This window comes from Merops nubicus, unplaced genomic scaffold (assembly GCF_000691845.1).
Source record: "Merops nubicus isolate BGI_N331 unplaced genomic scaffold, ASM69184v1 scaffold23556, whole genome shotgun sequence".
NCBI lineage: Eukaryota > Metazoa > Chordata > Aves > Coraciiformes > Meropidae > Merops > Merops nubicus.
In genome coordinates, this window is record NW_008617262.1 from 141 (window position 1) to 4,395 (window position 4,255).

The 4,255-nt window shown below is 53.0% G+C and overlaps 3 non-coding genes across 3 annotated transcripts; all 3 read right to left on the bottom strand.

Moving 5' to 3' along the window:
* Positions 1-226: 226 nt before the first annotated feature.
* TRNAC-GCA lies at positions 227-298 on the bottom strand. Its single transcript has one exon. It is a non-coding gene; the product is annotated as a tRNA-Cys (tRNA).
* Positions 299-725: 427 nt separating this feature from the next.
* On the bottom strand, positions 726-797 carry TRNAC-GCA. The gene has a single exon. It is a non-coding gene; the product is annotated as a tRNA-Cys (tRNA).
* Positions 798-1,062: 265 nt separating this feature from the next.
* On the bottom strand, positions 1,063-1,134 carry TRNAC-GCA. The gene has a single exon. It is a non-coding gene; the product is annotated as a tRNA-Cys (tRNA).
* Between the last annotated feature and the right edge of the window lie 3,121 nt (positions 1,135-4,255).

The window sequence follows — 4,255 nt, forward strand, 5'->3', positions numbered from 1 at the left end:
TAAGAGAAATGGGATTACTACAGAGAGTTAAGAACTGAGAGAAGAACACAGAGGCAGTCAGAAGTTACTACTGCACTTTCCTCATCACCAGGCTCTCAGGACTTCAAATAACACAGCTCAGAAAAACACCTTCCCTGCACAGCACAGCCTCCAAGCCTGCCAGAGCCCTCCAGCTTCCTTCAGTGAGAAATTAGGGGGGGAAAGGGGGGTTAAAGGAGAAGAAAAGAGGGGGCACCTGGAGTTGAACCAGGGACCTCTTGATCTGCAGTCAAATGCTCTACCACTGAGCTATACCCCCCTCTGTGCACCCCACTGCTCACCAATCCCAAAAAATAGATTTACACCATGTTCTTCCCCAGTCCTTGGCCTCCCTGTTCCACAGGGGTCCAATCCTGCTGCAGAAGCTGCCAGCTGAAGTGGGACAGCAGCAAGGACACTGTCACTGCCCTCTGACCAGGAGACAGACTCTGTTCTCATTTACCAGGAGACCTTGGCCCCGTTCCCCTCCATCCACAGCTCTCTCCTCTCCCAGGTTCAGCCTGTTCTCCTGCAGCAGACCAGAACCTTTCTCAGGACTGCCTCAGCCTGTGACATTTTGCCCACACCTTCTAGCTCCAAGTATAACATGAAAAGGATTTCCTCAGAGAGGAAGCTGAGCTGATCCTGCTGGTCAACCTCCTGGTGAAGGAGCACCCCAAAAATCCCCCCAAAAAAAGGTAAATTTGAGGGGGCACCCAGATTTGAACTGGGGACCTCTTGATCTGCAGTCAAATGCTCTACCACTGAGCTATACCCCCTGTGTGCACACAGCCCTGCCTGGCAGGAATCTCCCAGGTAATTACTGCCACAACAAAGCTCTGCTAATTAACCCCAGGACAAAAAGCAGCTTCATGTGGAGTGCTCATCTCTTGCTGCACCCACACACTGAGACTCTTCTCTTGGGGAATCTGCTGCTTCTCCTCTGGCCAGCACCCAGCCACACAGACAGAGCCTGCAGACAGGGCAGGGGGAAAAGGAGCCCTAGAGGAGCTTATTCTGGGGGAAAAAAGGGGAAAAAAGGGGAGGGGGCACCCGGATTTGAACCGGGGACCTCTTGATCTGCAGTCAAATGCTCTACCCCTGAGCTATACCCCCGCTGGGCAGCAGGGCCAGGGCTGGGGGCTGGTGTGCAGTGCCAGGGTGGCTCCACTGCATCCCACCCTCACACCACCCTGCACTCCAACCTCCTCACACCCCTCCCCTCACTCACAACCAGGCTCCTGTGGCCCAGCTAGTGAGCTTCTAGTTCTTTTTCTCAAAAAAAATGTCTTTTTTTTTTCATAGAAAAGAAGAATGCTTTGAAACAGTGACTTGAAAGCACTGGGCCGTGCCTCTGTTTGGTCTCAGGGTGTGCCTGGCTCTTAGCAAGCACACTAGCCATGCAGAGGAATTACCAGCCACACTGCCCACAGCCTCTGACTGCCCCAACCAGCCACCCAGGGGCAGGAGATACAAAAAACCCAAACACCCAAAGGCTTTCATCCAACTATCACGTTATCAAAAAAGCCAGCACGAGCTGTTCAAATAAATCAAGGGGAAACACCTTTATTTTGGTGGTGGTTCCTTGCTCCTAAGCAGGTCTCTGCTTCTCTCCCCAGGTCTGAGGAAGGGCTCCTTCATCACCAGCAGAATGGAAAGATGGTCACCTCTCAGAAGGACAGATGTGGAGGCAGCTGCAGGCGTGGGACAGGAACTCCTGGAACAGCCTGTAGAGAAGAGAGGGACCCTCAGACCATGTAAATCCTCATCCAAACCTCCCTTCCCCAGCTGCTGCCCGTGCAGAGCTCTGAATTAGCCAGGAATATCTGTGAAACAATTTCTAGGCCACAGTATTTCACAGATTGATGTTGGTCAGGCCAAAGAGCTGTTGAAAAACACTCAGCAAAACACTCCAAGCCCCTGGTGCTCTTGTCCATCACTATCTGTGTGCTACAAAACCCCTGTGGCTTTGCTGCCTTCACCACCTCCTCCCCCTATACCCAACTAAAACCTCTCTGCACCAAAAGCATGAGGAGCAGCACAGAGGGGTCAGAAATTTCTCAGCACAGTGCAAAGTGAAGCATGTTGTGGGCTCAGCATCAGGCAGGTGGAGGCAAGTCCCACACACCAGGGGCTGCCCAAGGTGGGAGCTGCAGCCAGGCCTGGGAGCAGCACCCAGGGCCCACAGCAGCTTGTGTGGGTGTTAGAGGGCACCAGGGCCACCATATCCAGGAGAAAGTCACCCCTCTTTTCACTTGGAAGCCCATGTACACAACAGATCTTGCTCAGGAGGGCTAGAAAACAACCTGACCTACACTTCACATCCAAATCCATTCCCTTCTCCAGTCGAAGGACCACCAGGAAAGGCACAAGGAACTTCACACAGCACAAGGAGCTTTCACATGAACGTACCTTCCAACTGTCACCTTGAATCCTTTCATCTCTTCTTCAAAGTCCAGATCCCCCCCTCTACTTGGCACAAGCCATCGGTGACCTCTGGGCCCGTTCCATCACTGGTGGAGGGTTTAGCAGCACCAGCTGTGGCCAGCACCTCAGGCAGCAGCAGTGGGTGTGGTGTCCCTGCAGGTCTTCTGCAAGGTCTCAGGAATGTTCTCCAGAGCCCACTGTCCACAACGAGCTCTGTGGCTCATGGTCAGGTTCAGTTTTAGGCAATATTCCCCCCACCCTAAATCAGACCAGGATCTCCAAACAGTTAAACTGCCCATCCTGGGAGAAAATCCCAGACCTACCATTTTGGGAGCCCCTGTATGAGGGATTCTTGGGGAGAGGCTTTCACAGACACCTCCCAGTTGCTCTGTACACACCCGAATTGGATCAATTCAGTCAGTACTGCTGGAATTCATATCACCCCAGTGCAACCCCCTTCCAGGTGCTCTCCAGCAACACAAGAACCTGCCCGAGGAACACACTTATCCCTGGACACTCAAACTCCAGACCCCATTTTGCTGCTGGAGCACAAATCCACACGAGGAGTCCTGTTAAAAGCTCCCCAGGCCCACGTCCCTCACAGGAATGGTGCTGCTGGGCAAGAAAGACACGACTGCTTGGGTACAAGGAGCTTTATTGTGCCCCTGCCAGGGGAGCTCAGGCGATGCTGCCCGCGTTGGAGGCGATCCTGGGCCACAGGTCTGCACACTCCTTCGCCACAGGGCCTGTGATGGCAGAGCCTGGAAGAGGAAAAGGTGATGTCAGAGGCACCCGGGTGCAGAGACTGCTCAGGGAAGAGCTTTACACAAGCTTGAGCTCAGCCCAGTGTTCTGATGCTGAGGAGAATCCAGGTCCTTTCACCCAGGACAATGCAGCTCTTTAAGAGCAATGCTGCCCAGGTCAGTGGTGGAGTCCCCACCCCTGGAGGGGTTCCCAAGCTGTGGAGATGTGGGGTGAGGGACACGGGGCAGTGGGGACCTGGCAGTGCTGGAAGAACGGTTGGACTTAAAGATTTCTTCCAACCAAAACACTTCTAGGATTCTACAACTGACCCCCCTCCCCACATTCCCCTTTCCCCCCAGCCCCAAACCTCATCCATACCTTTCATTTCCCCTTTATTATTCACTATCACTCCTGCATTGTCTTCGAAGTAGAGGAACACCCCGTCCTTCCTGCGGTAGGACTTGCGCTGCCGGATGACCACCGCGGGGTGCACTGCAGGGAGACACCAGCTCAGCAGGGCCAGCCCCACGGCCAGCCCCACAGCAGCCTCCCCCAGGGGCAGCTCCCTGGGGGCAGCTTTCTCCATCTCCTATTTGGGGTGTTTCATCAAGCTGTGGTTTCTAGGACAGTCAAAAGTGAGCCCGTGACGCCCCTCTGCCTGCACGGCTCGGTGGGTTTGCCACTGCCTCGCTTGTGGTTCTGAGTACATCATCAATTTATAGGAAATACTCAAGAAGAGCTGCTCCCATCCCCTCCTGAGGGATAAAAATCCTCCTTTTTCAAGACAAATATCATCATTTATAGAAAATACTCAGGAGGAGCTGCTCCCATCCCCTCCCGAGGGATAAAACTCCTCCTTTTTCAAGGCAAATTTCATCAGTTTATAGAAAACACTCAGGAAGAGCTGCTCCCATCCCCTCCCAAGGGATAAAAATTCTCCTTTTTCAAAGCAAATTCCATCAATTTATAGAAAATACTCAGGAAGAGCTGCTCCCACCCCCTTCTGAGGGACAAAAATCCTCCTTTTCGAAGGCAAATTTCATCAGTTTATAGAAAATACTCAGGA